The 19,110-nt window shown below is 55.2% G+C and overlaps 1 pseudogene; it reads left to right on the top strand.

The window, feature by feature from the left end:
• Positions 1–563: 563 nt before the first annotated feature.
• On the top strand, positions 564–18,701 carry LOC103268189 (annotated as a pseudogene).
• The last annotated feature ends 409 nt before the right edge of the window (positions 18,702–19,110 follow it).

Raw genomic sequence — 19,110 nt, 5'->3', positions numbered from 1 at the left:
ACCATGCCTGGCCCAGGGCTTGGGATTCTGCATGAGTGTGGAGGGCTAGAGCACACACCCAGGGGATGCTGGAGCTGGACTGTGACCAGTGAGAGGAAGACCGGTGGGAGGCTACAGAGAAGGAGGACCAGGACACTGGTGGTGGTGCTCGATGCCTGGGAAGACGGGAGGCCGTGGAGAGGGCTGCTGCAGAGATCCGCAGGGCTAGGTCCATGCCCTGGAAGCATTGTCCCGGGGTCCATTGTCCTGGGGTCCAGGTCTGGGAGGGGAGGATGGCATGAACAGCTCGGGAGGCAACAGGAGGGCTGAGAGGATGGACGCCAGGTTCCCAGCCCAGCAACGCTACCACCTGGCTGTGCGTCCTGGCCTCAGCTTCTCCGTCTGCGAAGCAGGGATTGCCCTGGGGGATCCCGGCAACCCTTCCTGCTCCAAGATGCTGCAGGCCTCCGCTCTGCACCCTGCCTCTCGGGCCAGGCCTGTGGCAGCCTGGGAAGCAGAGTCGGGTGAGATTCTCAGAGGTTCTCAGGAGGTAGGGCTCCTGCGCGACCCTGCCAACCCCTGGCATGACTGGAATGGCTCCAACCGAGGTGCCGTCGAATCCAGGCTTCTGCGAGGAGCCCGTTAGCATTCCCTCCAGGAAGCCTTGCCAGACAGGGAGGAGGCAGGGGGCAGATGGGGCACTGAGAGGCCAAGTAATCTGCTTAGGGTCACCCAGCAAAGCAGCAGCAGGCTGGACCGGGCCCCAGGCTTCCAGATGTCCAGTCTGATGCCCTGCCCACTGGACCGTGAGGCCTTTAATGAGGCCACCTCCACAGGGGCTGGAGGCTGGCCCAGCGCCCAGGGCCGGTGACTTGCCCGGCATCCCAATCAGCCACTCCGGAGAGGCCCTGCCCTCGGCGGCCGGGCACAGAGGCCGGGTGGGAGCATGCCAGCTGAAACTGGAGGTTCTGCGAGGTGGCCCCTGGGTTTGGACCTGCCCAGCCCTCTGGCCAGGACCCCTGAGGCTCTGTGTTCAGAAGGAAGCCAGCCGTATCCCAGGGGCTGGGGTGTTGCAGACCACATCACCCACAGGGCCCACCACCATGCTGGACGCCTGACCCCAAGCTGCCGGGGGATGGCCTGGACCCGCCTGAGTTGCAGAGACTGCGGTCAGTGCTGATGGTGTCTGTGGCCAGCACTGTCTGCATCCGTCCTCCCTCCCAGAGCCCGAAGCTGGTGCTGCACAGTGATCCCCGGACCCAGCCAGAAGAGAGCACAGAGGGTCAGGGGCCGGGACTGGGCCTGGATCACACAGGGGGAGCAGGACAAAGGCAAGACTCCAGGGGAGACTCCTGGCTTCTCCTGACTCTCCTCACGAGGTCTCAGCTTGTCCTCACCCAGCCATCCCTGGGAAAGCCACCCTCTGCTGAACTGTAACTAGGACCCTTGAGCACGGCCGCGCTCCTGGGCCTGGCTCCCTATCTCCCTCCAGGCTGTTCTCATGGCGGAAAAAGGCCCGTCCGGGGGTCCTGACCATGGAGCCAGGGCACAAGCACCCAGACGGGGCAGATCAGAACATGCAGAGGGCTGTAGACCTTGCCCTAGGGCCAGGGGGCGGGGTGGGAGGGGGAAAGAACCTTGCCTAGGCTGTAGGAGGCAGAGCAAATAGCACTGTCAGGACCTGGGTTCGAATTCCGCCCTGCTACCTTTTCAGCCCTCATGGTCTCAGGGTGCCGTTTGTGTCTAAGAATTAGAGGTCACACAGGACAGGTGGGCTCCCCCAGGACTCCTCTCCCCCAAACCGAGGCTCCTGGGGGCAGCCTGGGAGGCCGGGCCCGGGTGCTGGGGCCCCCGGGGCTGGCAGGAGGAGCACGGCCGGCCTCATGGCCGGGTGGTGGCTCCCTCCGCTTATGCCCGCCCCGGCGTAGCTGGCAGCCGGACCCAGCCAGGGCCAGGGGTGCCATTTTTTTCCCAGGGCTTAACCTCCCCCTCGCCTTCTCCTTTCTCTCTTTGGTTTCAACCCGCCCCCCCCCCCACAACACACACACCTCAAAGAGACTCGATTCATTTAGTCCCCTCCCCCACCCCATCCCTGGCCCTTCCAAGAAACCTTCCCGTCCGGCCCCCTCCATGTCCCCTTTCCCCATTGGGGATACATGGGGGGGTCACTGAACGAGGGGGCGAGGGAGGGGTAGAGTAAAAAAGCACATGCCCCGACCACCACCACAAAATCCCCCAACACCCCACATTATGCTCCACAAAGCTGGAAACACACAACAAGCCGGCATCTGTGTGGAATAACAAAACCGGGTGTGGACGTGTCGTTCTCACAGGGCATTTGGCTGAGCCCGGGCAACGCGAAAGCATGCATAGTTTAACGCTCCTGACTGTGTGAAACCCTTTGTCGCGGCATCGGCTCCGCGAGGGACCCAGGGCCCGGGGCTTGGCAAGAGCCCGAGACATTTCTTGGAAGGGGTTCTTGTTCATCACTGACACTCGTAATGAGAAATTTATACACCATCCTAAGCGGATAAATTAATTTCAAACACTTTAGACTTTGGAAGACAATGGCTCCTGGCAGGACCCTTTATCACCCGTTTTATTAAAAAAAAAAGAAGAAGGAGGAGGAGGAGGAGAGAGTGAGGAGGGGGAAAGAAAACCCTTGGGATGTTCCCAACAAAACCCCTTGCCCGGCTCTGGGGTGCGCTGTTCGCGGCTGGGGAGGCCCCGCTCCGTCCGCATGTGGGCGGGGGGCCCATGGGCCACTCGGAGACTTCATTAAGGGGTGTGCAGCTCCTGGGGCTGTCCCCTCGCCCCTGGGGGAGCACAGTTTCCGCTCACCCCTGGCTCCATTCGAAGTTGGCATTCTGGCCAGGGAGTTGGGTTTCTCAGGCTGCATTTGTGAAAGGTAATTAAATTGTGATAATGTTTCCATTCAGACCCCGGCTTGGGCGAAGCTGGGGACCTGTCAGGCAGACATGTTCTCGCCGTCCACTGAGCTTGCGGGCTGGCCTGGCGAGAGCCTGCCGGGGCCGGGGGTGTCCTGAGTGTCCTGGCAGGCCGGGGATAGGCCTGCTGGGGCCTCGTGCGCGGGAGGGCCGGCAGGAGGAGCAGGCAGTGTCTGTGTGATCCCTGCCCGGAGTCCCCTGGGGATGGCACTGCTCGGTGGACCTGCTGGTGGCCAGGCTGGGAGCAGGAAATGGGCTGGTCTGTGGGTGGGCACGAGCTGGGCTCCGTCCTGGGCCCCAGACCCCGCAGTCCCCTCCTTGCGGTGTTGAAAGGGACAGGACAGTGCAGGTGCCATCCTCCCAGACAGGGAGGGCGGGACTTCTCTGCTGGACCCCTCTTCCCCTTGGCCGGGGCGCTCTGCAGGACAGAAGAGTGTCCAGAGCCCCTGGAGTCTGCACCCCATCTGCCCAAGTTTGCCTCCTGCAGCTCCTGGCCACGAATCTCTCCCTACGGCCACCCCCAACACTGCTCTGACCCCAACTCGCCCTGTCTTACCCCTTCCAAGCATTGCCTCCCCACCCCTTACTTGCACACCTGTCTCTCCAAAGACTCCAACCTTTAGAAAACCAGCGGCTCAGTTCCACGCTTCAGGGTAAGGAGGACACATCCAGGGCACTGTAGGGGGAAGAAGGGCGCTTTTTCTGCTTTGCAAAACGATGCTGAGAAAATAAGACGCACGATACATAACACATTCGTGCCGCTTCCAAAAGCAATCTTTTGGGATTGCTTGAGCCCGCGGGTTTGAGACCTGCCTGGGCAACTTGGCGAGACCTCATCTCTACAATAAATCAAAAAATTAGCCAGGCGTGGTAGCGCACGCATATAATTCCAGCTACTTGGAAGGCAGAGGTGGAAGGATCACCGGAGCCCAGCAGGTCGAGGCTGCGGTGGCCGGGAGCGGCCCCTGCACTCCCGTCTGGGCGACAGAGGGAGACTCCAACTCAAAAAAAAAAAAAAGAAAGAAAACTATCAAATGAGAAGCAGCCGCTCCCACACACAACTGGCTTTGGCGTGAAGGGTTAAGGCTTGGGGTGGCCACTCAGGATCCTGAGCAAGGGGCTTTGTGTCTGTCCTTCATCTTTTGTTTTATTGGGAAACCACGACAGACCCACAGAAGGCTGCGCACGCCGTGGAGAGGGCTGCACCCCCAGCGCCCGGCCTCCCCGGTGGTGACAGCGTCCATCTTCAGATCCCGGAAACCGAGCGAGAGACTTTAAGAACAGGGTCTTCACCCTCCTGATCGCCCTCTTGGACGAGAAACGTGAATTCACAGGAACAGGTGATTCCAGTGTCAGACCAGCCTCCGGCAGCCGAAGCTGGGTTTAAAGAGCCTGGCCACTGCGCTTCCTCTTCCAACACTGACACACGTGACGTGGAAATGGCTTGTGACTCTACAAGCAAATGTCCTGTCCCAGCGAGACTTTTGTGGGCAGCGTTTTTCAACGACCGTGATGCAGCGCTGGTTTTCGTGGCGGCTTGGTCGCTTACAGCTGGTGTGGGCATGGCTGAGGGGCTCCGTGGCCCACTCGACTGCAGTGGGACCAGGGGGCTGCTCTTGTGTCCCTGGGAACCCCTGCCCTCTCCTCCACCCAGTCCTGTTCCCGCCTGGCCACCCCGGGGGGGAGGACCTCACGTCTCCAGCAGCTGGAATGTGAATCCTTTGGCCATGATGCTAGGCAGCTCTTCACTTTATCAGCACCTCCTCCAGGAAGCCTCTTAGATTTGTTTCATGTTTCCCTTCAGGATTCAACGGGGACCTCTGTCACCACACAAATCATTGGAATTTGTCTGTTAAGTGGTCTATGTCTGCCATGGAAATGTGGCATCCCAGAGGCAGGGCTGGGACTGATTTTTAGGGATGCTCCCGGTACCTTGCCCATGACCGGGCCTGCAGCAAGTGCTCGGGGATTGTCGAATGCGGAAACTCCTTTCGGGCTGGCTGTGTCACTCGTTCTCTGCCTGAGCCCGCAGTGACCGAGGGCTCCCTGCGTCACAAGCCATTTCAGTGTCTGCAAACGCTAGGACTTTCTTCCTGTGCTGTTCTGAAACGCTCTCCTTCTGCCTCTGCTTGGCGGCCTGGTCCAGCTCTGCCCGCTGGGGTTTTCCCCGGGGCAGACCCCTGACTCCTCACCCGACTCCCCCGGGGACCCTCGATGTTCCTAACACCAAGCCCACCCCTGGAACCTAGGCTGTTCACGGCGGAGCAGCTCCCAGCGGAGAGGCCGGGCATCTCGCCGGGACGCCACCTCGCTCCAGCGCCCCTCCTTCCGCAAATATCGATCTGCGCCGGCGCCATGCCAGGCCAGCGGCTCTCCTGCCGCCCCGTCCGGGGGCGAGAGACGGGAATGAGGACGTGCACAGAGAGGCAGGGGCTTGTCTGGCGCTGCCTCGTCTCCCTGACTCCCCCTCCTCCCTGACTCTCCCTCCTCTCACCCTCCCTCCTCTGACTCTCCCTCCTCTGGCTCTCACTCCTCTGATTCTCCCTCCTCTGACTCTCCCTCCTCCCTGGTTCTCCCTCCTCCCTGACTCTCCCTCCTCTAACCCTCCCTCCTCTGGCTCTCCCTCCTCTGGCTCTCCATCATCCTTGGCTCTCCCTCCTCCCTGGCTCTCCCTCCTCCCTGGCTCTCCCTCCTCCCTGGCTCCCCCTCCTCCCTGGCTCTCCCTCCTCCCTGACTCTCCCTCCTCTAACCCTCCCTCCTCTGGCTCTCCCTCCTCTGGCTCTCCATCATCCTTGGCTCTCCCTCCTCCCTGGCTCTCCCTCCTCCCTGACTCCCCCTCCTCCCTGACTCTCCCTCCTCCCTGACTCCCCCTCCTCCCTGACTCTCCCTCCTCCCACTCTCCCTCCTCCCTGACCCTCCCTCCTGTGACTCCCCCTCCCCCCGATCTCCCTCCTCCCTGACTGTCCCTCCTCTGACTCTCCTTCCTCCTTGCCTTTCCCTGTTCTCTGACTCTCCCTCTTCCTGATTCCCCCCGACTCACCCTCCTCCCTGACTCTCCTTCCTCCTTGATGTTCTCCTCTGACTTTCCCTCCTGTGCACCCGCGGTTCCCTCTGACCTTTATATGGCTCAGGGGGTCCTCCTTCAGGCTTGCTGTCACCCTCACAGAGTGCTCTTCTCTGACCACCCTACTTAGTATTCTCTTGATCTACCCTGAATCCCCCCTGCCCGCCCCGGCTAGTGCCCTCCCAGTCCCACTGTTTTTTTAAAAATTTTTAATTTTAAAGTGAGAAAGCAGGATTTATTGAGGACAGAAAAGCTCCCACCGCAGGAGGGGACCCGAAGGGGTTGCCCGTCTGGGGCCACCAAAACCTGGTGCTTATATAGCCCTAAGTCCAAGCCGATTGGCTGGCACTAGCTGTGAGCTGTAACTGTTCTGATTGGTCAGCATTAAGGACCAGTCGGCAGGAGTGAGGGGCCTAATGGTGAGCTGATTGGTTGCTTTTCGATCCCAGCAGTGAGTACTTCAGCTCCAACTTGAGAGGTCGGCAAAGAGCTTGTTTACCAATGCTGAGCCTGAGAGGCCTGCAGGGAATTTGCTATATTGAGCTACATTGCTACCAGAGGACCCTCCTGTCTGTCTGCCTAGCCTTTTTCTAGCTGTCTCCAGTCTCAGTCCCCCCTCTGGAATAGTAACCCTAACTGCCGTTAGGGAGTGAGGACAATGACAGGTCTGGCTACTTCCTGCTAATCATGGCCGTCGCCTGGGGACGACAGCTAGGGATCCCCTGGAGGGCCACCTAAAGTCCTTGGTAGGAAGAAGCTTCCAGACAAGTTTCCATCTGCATCACCATTTGGAGTTTGATGGCTTCTAGGTGAGAAGAAACAACCTTTACAAGAAGGTTAGCTAGACATGGACCAAGCACAAGCAATATAACAAAAGGAGATATTAAGAAAAAAAAACAACCCATGTCCGTATATTGGAAATCCCTAGAGGATAAAAAAGATTGTAACCAATTGGGTCCTGAAACTGCCTGTTCTTGTAAAGAGTCAACGCTTTTATTATTGATTTATAGCCTGTAAAGTCTCTTCTACTTGGAAGGAAGTGTTCATACGGAAACAACAAGTTTCATTTAATAATGTGCGTGTTCCTCTACATTCTGCTGTGAGCATATCTAACGTTTGAATAATTACCCTGTTGAGCCACGTACATAATGGAAGGTGCGAGAGGGTACTTATATGAAACTAGGACTAATGATACTAAAAACAGGAAGCAAGATAGAGTAGGCTTTTTGCTTGTTCCTGTGAGAGAAACTTCTAGGGAAGAAAACAATCCCATGCACGCTCAGGATTAAGGGGTCCTTGACAGAGACATCTAACGGTACAAATCGAGATGAAAATACAGGTAGCAAGTATAGGTATAACCATAAGGAGGAAATTCATAGGCAGTTAATTAGTGGCACTTACCGTTTATGAACTTTAGTGTGATTCCGTATGCTCTTCCAGGTCAGCTTCTAGACTCCAGGCTTTCGCTTTAGTGTGATGGATCCACAGGTCTATTCCAGTAACCTTTACCTTCCATCGAGCCCCACGTTCGGGCGCCAAAACTGATGTGGATTTTTCAGGTTAGCCTGGACTTCGAGAGTGCCAGCTCAATGGGTCAGTCAGTCAAGCCCCAGGGAGGGCTGTCTGGAGGGGCTGGTAAGCCTGATCCAAAATGTCAGCTCTAACGGGCCGGTGAGTCAAGCCCTGAGACTGTTGCTGATTCGGTGGGCTGGCAAGCCCCGGAGTGTCTCAGCTTTGGAATCTCGCCTTCTCCCGGCAGCTCTCCTGGTTCGGCTGGCTCGGTCGGCTGGCAAGCCAGCCTCTGGGGTGCATGGCTCTTTGGCTCCGATGACCTTCTGCAGCTCTTCAGGTTGCAGCTCTTCGGGACTGAGGATCTTGTCTCAGGCCCAGGAAGAATGAGGGACACGGACGGCTGGAAAGTGAGGAAGCAGGATTTATTGTGGACAGAAAAGCGCCCCCCGCGGGAGGGGACCCCAAGGGGTTGCCCCCCACTGTGTTTTCTTTAGAGCACTGGACAGTGCACTGTCCAGGCTCAGAGAATAAACAGCCACCTTGTAGGGTAGGTGGTATGGCTTTGGCACTTGTGCTGTCTTTGCCTCAGTTTCCCTCCTCGATAGAGTAGAAATAATGATAGTACTCACTTCATAGGATTGTTGTAAGGACTAAATTAGGAAACACAGACAAAGAATTTAGAACAATACCTGGCATTCAATAAACGTTTTACTGTATTATCATTTCCCAAAATTACCTAATTCATATTCTGGTGTATTTTGTAGTTGGTCGATTCCCCCAGTGTCTTGCTCTCCCGGGACCATCAGGCCAAGACACCCCTGGGACTCTGGTTCCTGCTGTCTCAACAGGGCCGAGAATGTGCAGCACATGTGCTAGGTGTTTGTTAGACATTGGCTGAAGGAAGGGATGAGCAGAGCCTGGAGGGGATCGCTCCCTGGATTCTTCCCTAGGCTCCTGAGAGTTTTAGATGCACCGAAAGGAGCTGATGTTTTGCCTGCAAATCGAGGACAAGTGCTGTTGGCATCCGTTAAAGTTCTGGCTCCACCTTCTCCCTGTCTAAGCCCCCGTAGAACTGTCCCTGCCTCATGGGGTACTGGTGGGGACTGGGTGACAGTAAGTTTGTTAAAAGCCCAGTGATTTTGGCCTCCTGCTTCATAGCTCTTTCTGTCATCTGAATATTCGATGAGCACATTTTCCAAATCTTCGGTGAATGCATGGATAATAATGCCTCAGGACAGGGACAGATCACAGGAACGGAGCTCTGAGCCACCATGCAGAGACCTCTGTCTGGTTGATCTGGGACCAGCGGTTGTTCTTTCAATATAATCTGTTAACCCGTTCAAAATCCAATGACCTGTTTCGATGTCCCCTCGCACTTCCGGACCCTGTCTGCAAGCCCAGTCGAGCCCAGGAATGATTCAGGTGGATAGTGTCTCTGTTCCAGTCCCCTGGCGTGAGGTTTTGCTTGAAACAGACACACTTTCTGCTGACCACTTCCTCTGACCTCTGAAGCTCGTGTGTCCACTGAGGAAGAGATGAGTTGGACATGGCCTTCCCTGGGGAGAAACACATTCCTTCCGAATCCTTTCCAAATCCTTCTCTGTGTTTCCAAAGAGAATGTAGCTGGCTTACGGGGGAAGGAGAGGAAAGTCGTGTTTTTTTGGCTGTCTTGGAAAGCCACGTGCATTATCTCCTGTGAGCCTCACATGGGGTGTATGTAATTATCCCATTTCACAGATGAGGAACGGCAGACTTGAGGACTTGTACAAGGTTCCACATCCAGAAAGCGTCTCTCCCGGCTCCTTCTGGTTCCAAATCCTGTTCTCTTTCCTCAACACCAGGCTGCCTCCCACCAGCTGTAGCTGCTTAAAATGTGCTTGCTTCCTGTTTGGAGGATGACAAATGTGGTTGTGTGTCCAGCCTCCAGCTCTGCACGGTCTCTCCAAGATTCCTGACGGAGGGACTGCGTTCACATCTGCAGATTCCCCTGGTGTCCAGAGAGCTCGCTTGTCTGGGCCAGGAAGCTGGGGCTCATCTGAGGCCACCAGGTGCTCCTCGCCCATCCCCTCTCCTACCTCGCGGCTTCTTGTCCCTGTCTGTGACGTTGGCCCCCCCGCCGTGGGACGACCCCTCCTTTGGGCCGCCGCGGAGAGCCTCGGCCCTCCCTGCTCCGAAAATTATTAAGCCGCCAACATGCTCTTACTCACAGCAGCGATGCCCAGTCCACGAGAAAGGCCTCGTTTCAAATAAATAACGGCCACCGTTGACAATGGAAGTATAAACATGACCCACTACATGAGTTGCTAATCATTGCCCTGCTAATAGATGCTCGTCTTTGCTGTGCACACATGTGGCCCAAAGCTGATGCTCACAGCAGGGCCAGGAGCCGCGTTGGCCGGGAGGGGCCCGTGAGGGATCGGGGTCAACCAGAACGGAAATCAAAGGACAGGGGTTCCCTCAGCCCCATTCCATATCACAGGGTGATTGAGTCAACTGAATTCGGCTGCTGGGGCAGGCAGCAGCCAGGAGGCATGGGCTCTACTCACTCCCTGGGTGGGAGAATGCCTTCTCTGTTCAGTTTAAAACAGATGGGTCCTTGAGAGACTGCTGCGCGCATGCATGCACATGCACAATACTTGTGCACAATCATGCACATGCATGTACACATGTGCACACACGCACACACATGCTGCATATGATGTTCACACACATGCACAGACACATGTGCGTGAATATGTGTACATGCAAATACATATACACACACACACACACAGCTGTGTGAGGCCCACTCAAAGTTTTCAAGGGGCCCCATCCAGTTGTGTGAAGTGATTACAGGGCCGCAAACCACTTTCCTGCAAGCCAGGCTCTGAGGGCCTTCTGCTCACGCACTCTGTGTGCTGCCTTTGGACGGGGATCTTTTAAGTCTTGGCTGCTCACAGCAGCGACCAAAATAATGGTGTTTATGCGAGATAGAGTTTGATTTCTCTCTTCCATGAGAGCCCAGAGGTAGGTACTGGTAGCTCCGCTCCACGGAGCTGTGGGGGACTCGGGCTCCTTCTAGCTTATTGCTCTGCTGTGCTTGCCTCCATTTCCAAGAGCACCTCACACCCTGCTGGAGAGAGGAATGGGTAGAGGGGAAGGGGTGAAGATCCATGGCTGTCTCCTTGAGGTATGTTCCCGAAGCTGCCAGAGACACTTTCCATCAGACAGGAGTGGGTTATGTGCCCCCTTCTGCTGCCAGGAAAGCAGAGAGGCATTGGCTGAATGGAGAGACTGAACTAAGAAGCTGAAATGAGAGGCCGACATAGAGGTTGCTCTGGGACAAAGAAGAGTCAACACGTTTGGACAAATACGGTTCTTTTGGGGCCCAGTGGAAGCTTGGGTTCCCTGCGACCGTCACCCAGTGTTTATTTTCCTTACAGTCAGAAAGGCTCTCAGAAACCGACTGCTCACCCTCCTCCTTCTTGCTCCACAGGCAATAAAATGAGGCCAAGAAGGGACCCTCACAAATGACAGGCAACCAGTTGACCAGAGTCCTGGGCGTGGCCTCTCAGGCTCCATCCACACTCCCAGCCCAGAACCCTGCCCGATGCCCTCGAGGCGTGGGTGTGTTCCGGTCCCTGCTGCAGCCTGTATGGGTTGGGGAAAGGACGCCTACAGAGGAAGGCAAAGTTGTACGGAAGAACGGGAGGAAGGCGAGTTCCTGAGAACCTGCCAGAGGTCAGACGCCAGGCTAGACATTTCCATCTGCGATCTTACTGAAAACCCCAGCAACCCTGGAGGGGGAGAAGCACCAGTGATTTACAGATGGGGAAACTGAGTCTCGAGGAGGCTGAGGCTCTTGCCCACGGCCATAGCTGTTAAGTGGCAGACCTGGAGAGGCAGGGCTGGGGATGTGCTTAGGTGGGTTTCATCTGTCTTTTTTTTTTTTTTTGACTTGGAGTCTCACTCCATTGCCCAGACTGGAGTGCAGCGTCCGCTCCCGGCCACCGCAGCCTCGACCTGCTGGGCTCCGGCGATCCTTCCACCTCGGCCTTCCGAGTAGCCGGAATTATAGGCATGCACTACCACGCCCGGCTGGTTTTTTGATTTATTGTAGAGATGAGGTTTCGCTGCCCAGGCGAGTCTCGAACCCGTGGGCTCAGGCAATCCACTCACCTCTGCCTCCCAAAGGCGCGGGATGACAGGCTGAGCCACCAAGCCCGGCTTCATCTTTCAGCAGCATCTGAAGGTCATTGGACCGCCCTGAGGCCTTCCCGACCCTTGAGCCCGACCAGCTCCTTGGCGTCCTCTTGCCCTGCACATGGGAGGGGCTGTGAGGCCAAGCACCTCTCCCCAGCCCCTCCCACCTCAGGGGTACTCGCTCCCAGGTCCCAGCCCCCGCAGCCCTGGCGCCATGCCGACTCTTGACTGTTTCCCTCTGGCCAAGCAGGGGCTTGCTCACACCCCGCTCTCCCTCCTTAGCCAGCCGACGGGCATCTGCTGAGCGCCAGGGCCTCCAGGCACCCTCCTTTCCCATGCACGTGAACAAGCGACTGTTCCAGGCTCAGTGTCCTCAGCTGTAAACAGGACACAGCATCACCTCCCTTGCAGGCCTGTGGGGAGTGCAGACAAGGCCTCGTCAGCAAGCACTCTCCTCTCCCTGCAAAAATGTTCTTCCTGCCGGGCTCAGTGGCTCAACCTGTCATCCTAGCACTTTGGGAGGCCGAGGTGAGTGGATCACCTGAGCCTGCGGGTTCGAGACCCGCCTGGGCAACTTGGCAAGACCTCATCTCTACCATAAATCAAAAGATTAGCCGGGCGTGGTAGCGTGCGTCTGTAGTTCCAGCTACTCGGAAGGCTGAGGCGGAAGGATCGCCGGAGCCCAGCAGGTCGAGGCTGCGGTGGCCGGGAGCGTGCCACTGCACTCCAGTTGGGGCGACGGAGTGAGACTCTAACTCAAAAACAAACAAACAAACAAACAAACAAACAAAAAACAAACAAACAAAAAAACGCTCTTCCCTCATCTTCCTGGGCCTGCTCTGGTGATGGCCTCTGAGGCCTTTCCCGCCCTTGTCTCTGATGAAGTGGGTTCTTCTGTGCCCCAGAGACAGGCTGGGGGAGCCCCGGGAGCCCACCAATCCCCAGGGGTCCTCTCTGCATCCACCAACCCTTTCAGAGCACCTCTGTGCCAACACCGACCGTTCTGAGGGGGCTCCATCCTGGGTGGCTCTCTGGACTCCTCCACAGCGGTGGTGGCCCAGAGGAGTCAGCCGATGGCCCAGGGACACCCCCCAAGAGCCCGACTCCAAATAGCTCCCCTAGGCTTTACGGGGAGCCTGGTGGCAATGTGTTCTGTCGTGACAGCCCTGCAGCCCTGGTGTCATATAAATGATACTGAGCGGGCAGGAGGAGGGGCAGGAACGGTCCCAGCTGCCGTCTGTGGGCTGAGGTCAGAAGAGGCCTCACACCTGCCAGGACCCTGCAATATGTTCTCGTGTGGGCTCCAGCCTCCCTGGACATGGAGGTTTCTCCCTGAGCTCACACCTTTTCCTCTGCCTGGCGTGGCCTTTGTCACAGCTTTTGCCCAAGTGAGTCCCGCTCTGTCCTCATGGTTTAGACCAAGTGTCACCTCTTCCAAAAAGTCCCCTGACCCTCCCTGGGCCTTATCCAGCCCTGCCAGAGTCATCCTCGTCATGTGGGTGCTCACTGCCTGGGTCTCTCTCTGCTGTGAGCACCTGGGGAGTAGGGGCATGGCTGGGCGTGTCCCCAGGGCCTCGGGAAAGGTCTGCGGATGACTGCCTGGAGCTCTGGGGCCTGGAACAGCGCTGGTCCTGAGAAAGTTTGGGCTGGAAGCCGAATGAGTGATGGCTTGCTTGTAGGGACAAAGGAAGTTTCCGGACAATAAGACTGGGACACGGGCTGAAGGAGTAAAAACATAAACCTTCCCTTCATTTCCATTTTCCCCGGGACCATCTCGTCTTCCACAGCAAGAAGCAGTAATAGCCGGTGCCTATGCCACACCACTCACGACCTACCAGACGCTGCTCTGAGGGTTCCCATGTCTCGCCTGTGGAATCCTCACAACGCCATAACAAAACACCACAGACGGGGGAGGGGAGGACTTAACGAGGATTTCTTTCCTCGGAGTTGTGGAGGCTGGCAGTCCTGGATCAGCATGGCAGGGTTCTGGTGAGGACTCTCTTTCCTGACTTCCAGAGAGCCACCTTCTCTCTGTGTGCTCACAGGGTGTCTTCTTTGTACGCTCAGAAAGAGAGGAGACAGCAGGCTTTCTGGGGTCTCTTCTTCTTAGTATTTTTTTTTTAGTTGGGGGGTCTCACTCTGTTGCTCAAGCCGGAGAGTAGGGATGCCATCCTAAGTCACTGCAGCCTCCACCTCCTGGGCTCAAGCGATCCTCCCACCTCAGCCTCCCGAGTAGCTGGGACTACAGGTGGGTATCACTATACCCAGCTAACTTTTTTTTTTTGGAGAGACAAGGTTTAACTATGCTAACCAGGCTGGGGGTGTCTCTTCTTATAAGTGCATTAATTCCATCATCAAGGCTTCCCTTAATAACCTCAACTAAATCTAATCACCTCCCAATGGCCCCATGTCTAAACACCATCACCTTGGGCATTAGGGCTTCTATATACGAATTAGGAGGGGGACACGGTTCCGTCTGTAGCGGTGATAAATGGTACTGGTCAGCGTAGGCTGGGTTATGCCATAGTGACAAACAGTCCTCAAATTTCAGTGGCTTAAAACAACAAAGGTTGATTTCTTGCACATGTGACATGTTCAACACAGGTTGGCAGAAGGCCTGTGCTTTTCACGGTCATTTCATGGGCACCTTGGAGGTGGTGAGGGGGAGGGGCAGAGATGTAACACTTCTCCTATATTTCATTGGCTAAACAGCAGTACGCTCAAACACAAAGAAGGTAGAAAAATAAAATTAATTTTGTGACTGCTTCACATATGCTTAAAGTAATATATTGTCTTCAGAAAAACAAAGGCAGAGAAATATCACCCTACCATGTGGTGTAGAAGAAGCAGAATATCTGAGAACAGCCCAAGTGGCCCATAGGCTCTTATCCCCAATCTACAGATAGATAAACTGAGTCCAAGAGAAATCAAGACATTTTCCCCCCAGCCACTCCACTGGTCAGCAGTGGAGTTAGGACGGCCCTCAATGGCAAAGGCTTACCCAGACCTTGCGCCGGTCTCTGGCCTCATTCATTCCTTCAGCAAGCATTTACTGACCCCCTAACACACGCCGGGATCAGATGAGCCCCCGGTCCTGAACAGGCACGGTGGCAGCCTGGGGCAGAGCCTGCACCCTACCTGCCTCTGCAAGACAGCCCAGCGCTCTCCAAGGCCCTCCCAGGGCCAGGCTGTTTTCCACAGGCACCAAGAGAAAGGCCAGGAGAAGGGCACGTTCAGACACCCCCTCCCCACCACAGAGCAGCCGCGGTCACCTGGCACCACGCGGAAAGTGTGCGGTTGATAGAATTGGATTGAACGGACTTGGAGGCAAGGCGCTGACCCCGTGGCTCTGCCACGCGCTGTTCACCGCCTGTAAGGCACACAAGCACCTGGTGTGTTCCCCGAGAGTCTCACACTCAAACGCCATCCCCTCTGTCCCCACAGGTGCTCCCTCAGTCTTCGGCACATGCGTGTCACCCTTTGGCACAGAAAACTCTATAGCCCCGATCTGTGGTCCTTGAGAGGTCCAGCGTGTTCTTTTCTCCACCTGTCTTGCGAAGGAGTCCCCCGGCAGGTAAAAATGAAGAAGGAAAGGAGGGCCCTGGTGGCCGAGCACCTCTGCCTCCTCCACCTGGCCCTGGCTTCCGGGTGCTGCTGCCCCTAGTACACTACGGGTCTTCTTGGTGGCGTCCTCTTGGGGATGGGCACCGTGGTGTTCAAAGTCAGCCTGGCCACTGCTCTGTTGGCATCTTCAGGCCCAAGCAGTTTCTTGGTGTCAGTGAACTGAACTAAAGACTTGCGTAGACAGGCCGGGCTCGGTGGCTCACCCTGTCATCCCAGCACTTTGGGAGGCCGAGGCGAGTGGATTGCCTGAGCCCGTGGGTTCGAGACCAGCCTGGGCAACTTGGCGAGACCTCATCTCCACAGTCAAAAATAGCCGGGCGTGGTAGTGCGCGTCTGTAGTTCCGGCAACTTGGAAGCCTGAGGCCGAAGGATCGCCGGAGCCCGGAAGGTCGACGTTGGGGTGTCCATGAGCGTGCATGCGACTGCACTCCAGCCTGGGCAAAGGAGTGAGACGCCAACTCAAAAACAAAAACAAAAACAAAAAACGTGCGTGGATTCTAATAGAAGGGGACTGCAGGAAGATGAGCGGCTCGCCGAGACATAAACTGCATTCTGGGCTCGCCGCTCAACAGGGAACTGGGCAAGGCTTGGGGCCGCGTCTCTTAAAGCCAGCGCCTGGCCAACCTTGGAGCTGGGTCTGTAATGGAGGGACAGATGGATGGACGGATGGATGGCGGTGGGGTAATCCCATGCGTTCCCCACCATGCCTTTTTGAGACTATGAGCTCATCTGATCCTGGCATGTGTTAGAGGATCAGGAAGTGCTTGTTGAATGAATGAGTGGGGTGGGAGACCAGCACAAGACCTGGTGAGACCCCTCCATCGAGGGAAGTTCCTGGAAGTGCCCCAAGTCCCATCCCAGTCCTCCCAAGCGTGTGACTTCCCTAGCTACAGGTACATGTGCCTCATTTACCGCAGCGTTGCACGTGAGGCCAGGTCGGCGGAAGCACACGGGAGCCGCGGAGAGCGCCTTTTGGACAGCTTATCTCTTGGCAAGATTAAGCCGGCCCTCCACCGAGGGGCCAGTATTGCAGGCCTGCGGGGAGGGCCGGACCCGCCAGGTTTGCACCTTTTTACCCGGCATCTGTCCCTGGGATCAGGAGAGCCGGGAGGCTGGATTAGATGGGTCAGCGCCCTGATTGACAGTGACACTTCCTCCCGTGCCCCCGCCTGCCCCCCGGCCTCGCCCGCTGTTCCTCTCCCGCCTCACCCTGGCCCCATCCTGTTCCTGAGAGCGGGCGATGCCTTCTAATCTCCTTACCAGGAAATTATTTTCCTGGGTGTGAAATCCCCGTCCGAGGGGGAGGGCAGCAGATCAGACTGGCCCCGGCCTCCAGGCTGACCGCAGGGCCGTCTCCTGGAGACATCTGGCATGGCAGTAGGTGCAGTCACAGCTAGAAACGGGCAAAGCTTGGGCACTTCGAGCCACAAATGTGACCTCGGACTCCAGGGCGGGGCGTCCCCCGGCTGCCCTCTCCTGGCTCCGCACAAGGGACTTTTTGAAAATGGCACGTGTCTGCCCATGGGTGATGTTCCCTCCGGGAGCGGGTGGCATGGGGTTGGAGGTGGGGAGCTCTGGGGGCAGCCAGGTCCTGGGGTGGTGGAGGCCTGAGACCCTGCCCTGGCCTTGCGCCAACTCGCTGTGTGACTCTGGACTGTCTCGCCTCTGGGACCTCAGTATCCCTCTGACTCAACCACAGACAGATTCTGAGGGCATGTCTGGGGTTCTCCACATTCAGGTGCGTAGCGTTGGGATCTTCCGCATTCAGGTGCGTAGCATTGGGACCTTCCTCCAAGGGGCTCAGGTCCCAACAATGACATGTTTTGAGGAAATGTGTCAATCTGATCATGATTAAGACCAGTGGAAAAAACCCTTAGAAGAAGCAGCCCGAACACCAGGACCAGTCCATGTAACTCATGGTATTAAAATCTATGGTCTGAGCTGGGCTCGGTGGCTCAGCCTGTAATCCCAGCATTTTGGGAGGCTGAGGTGAGTGGATTGCCTGAGCCTGCGGGTTTGAGACCCGCCTGGGCAGCGAGACCTCATCTCCACAATAAATCAAAAAATCAGCTGGGCGTGGTAGTGCACGCCTGTAATTCCGGCTACTCGGAAGGCTGAGGTAGAAGGATCGCAGGAGCCCAGCAGGTCGAGGCTGCGGTGGCCGGGAACAGCCACTGCACTCCAGTCTGGGCGACAGAGTGAGACTCCAACACACACACAAAAAAATGTTTTCATCGTAAAAGCATTTCCAAACCACTATAGTATTGTGACAGGCTTGTATGAAGAAAGTCATGGCATTGTGGCTAACTCCATGTATGACACACTCACAAACATTTTTCTGATACTAATGACAAAGATCCTTTTTGGTAGAATGAGGCAGTACCTATTTGGGTGACCAATCAACTTCAGGAAAACAGACCAAGTGCTGCTGCCATGTGGCCTGGTACTGACGTACCCATTCACAATGCCATATCTTCTTATTTTACGAATTATAGCTCCTCAGTGTCATTTGCAGAGAGACTGAATAATATTACCATGTGGCTAAACAATGCGAACCCACCAGTCACCTTTGCAGCACTCTATTGGGAAGAACCAGATGCAAGTGGCCACAAATATGGACCTGAAGATAAAGAAAACATGGGCAAAGTGCTGAAAGAAATAGATGATCTTATTGGTGACTTAGTCCAAAAACTCAAGATGTTAGGATTGTGGGAAAATCTTAATGTGATCATTACAAGTGATCATGGGATGACCCAGTGTTCTCAGGAAAGACTGATTAATTTGGATCTCTACGTCAATCATGCAGACTACACACTTATAGATTTGAGTCCAGTTGCTGCAATTCTTCCCAAACTAAATAGAACAGAGGTTTATGACAAACTGAAAAGCTATAGCCTTCACATGAATGTCTACATCAAAGAAAACATTCCCAAGAGATTTTATTACCAACGTAATGATGGAATTCAGCCTATTATTTTGGTTGCTGATGAAAGCTGGACAACTGTGCTGAATAGATCATCCCAAAAATCAGGAGATCATGGTTATGATCATTCTTTGCTTAGTATACATCCGTTTCTAGCTGCCCATGGACCTGCATTTCACAAAGATGACAAGTACAACACAATTAACAATGTAGATATTTATCCAATGATGTGCTGCATCCTGGGATTAAAACTACAACCCAGTAATGGAATCTTTAGTCATACTAAGTGCTTGTTAGTTGACCAGTGGTGTATTAATCTCCCAGAAGCCATTGGGATTGTCATCAGTGCACTCTTGGTGTTAACCTCGCTGATGTGCCTCCTCACATTCATGCCGAATAGACTATCTGGACCTCGCCCATTTCCTGACTTCAGCTACAAGAAGATGATGATAGTCCTTTAACTGGGTGACATGCTGGAGTTTACACAAAGTGTTTTTGATCCATCACAAAACTAAGAATACATCCAAGGACTAGTGTTGCTAACTATGAAAAAAAATACGTTGAAAGACAAACAGCTTGACTAAGCATGCTATAATTATTATTATTATTTCTTTCCCTTGTGTTTCGTTTTTGGTGCATTTGAGAATGCAAATAACCCTGATGATAGCAAAATGACAAGTGAATCATTAGTTAACACCGTCTATTTCTCTAAGGAGAAATGCTAGAAATAAATTTCAAGAAAAACAATTATTATGCTTACCACAGGGAAGTGCTTGACACATTTTTATTATATACCTATTGTGAGGTGAATTGTGACCGGAAAGAGATGTTGAAATCCTAACCCCTGCTGCAAATGACTATCACCTAACCTGGAGAGG

The sequence above is a fragment of the Carlito syrichta genome, unplaced genomic scaffold (assembly GCF_000164805.1).
Source record: "Carlito syrichta isolate Samal-C Ts95f unplaced genomic scaffold, Tarsius_syrichta-2.0.1 Scaffold308801, whole genome shotgun sequence".
Classification (NCBI taxonomy): Eukaryota; Metazoa; Chordata; class Mammalia; order Primates; family Tarsiidae; genus Carlito; species Carlito syrichta.
Note: the sequence above shows the minus strand (reverse complement) of the source record. Positions and strands in the feature narration are given on the sequence as shown.